We start from the raw sequence: 1,116 nt of genomic DNA, 5'->3' as shown, positions 1-1,116 counted from the left end.
GTGTGTGTGTGTGTGTGTGTGTGTGTGTGTGTGTGTGTGTGTGTGTGTGACAGAGAAAAGGTTACACACAGTGTCATGGTTGTGTAAATCCCACTAACACCACACTGTGACTCTGTTCGGACACAGTGAACTGAGACATCTATGCAAACTGTCATGCAGCTCTGTTTGAAGACCCTCTCATCGGCGGGATGGTGGGAACGCAGCAGCAAACACAGAGATCTGACCCTCGACAGGGATCCAGGCTCAGCGGTCAAACAGGCCATGTTTGTTTACAGTCAAACACGGCATTGTTCTGAAAAGCGAAACAGACTCAAACAGGTTCGACGGCTCAACAGACTGACCTCTGATTGAAACTCAGATACTGACCGATTACACCTCTGGGCACTGATTCTTACTCACTGTTTCTCTCCTGGGTGTAAAATAAAACCACTCTGGTAAACAAAGGAGGAAATGAGACTTCAGCACATCTTTGACATTAAAATCTCTTCTGTAACGTTTTATTTAAGCTACGTATTTGTCACATTTTAATGAAATTTCCAGAAAGTAGTAATTGGATGTACATTTACCACTAAATTTTTTTTAAAATCTCACCTTAGTCAACACATAAAAGAATGTAACTAAGTCAAATTTAGAGCAAAAATCTGTTGTGGTAGCAGCTGAAATCATTAACCACACACTTTACTGTCAGTGTTTACTTCTTGCAGTTTAGCTTGAGATTGCACATAAAGTMATTTACAAGGTTTTATCACAACTGTGATTCTATTCCTGCTCATCAAAAGATAATATTTTAGGTATTCTAGGTAAATGTGATTGATGAAATGTACTGTATTTATCAAGGGTGTAACTTTAGGTCTACCATTGGGGGGTTATGTTGTCTGTGCATTTATTTATTTATTGAATCATTTACTTTTGTAAAAAAGATTCAGGATACTGTATGTTGGGGTTATACAGAATGAACGGGTTTATTCCCTACTATTTTTTTCCCACCAGTAACAAATATTTTACATTTTTAGGATATGACATACAGCGGATAAAATAAGTATTGAACACGTCAACATTTTTCTCAGTAAATATATGACTAGAGGTGCTAATGACATGAAATTTTCACCAGATGTC

This window comes from Austrofundulus limnaeus, unplaced genomic scaffold (assembly GCF_001266775.1).
Source record: "Austrofundulus limnaeus strain Quisiro unplaced genomic scaffold, Austrofundulus_limnaeus-1.0 Scaffold48, whole genome shotgun sequence".
In the NCBI taxonomy this organism is placed as follows: Eukaryota; Metazoa; Chordata; class Actinopteri; order Cyprinodontiformes; family Rivulidae; genus Austrofundulus; species Austrofundulus limnaeus.
This window is presented reverse-complemented; position numbering follows the sequence as displayed.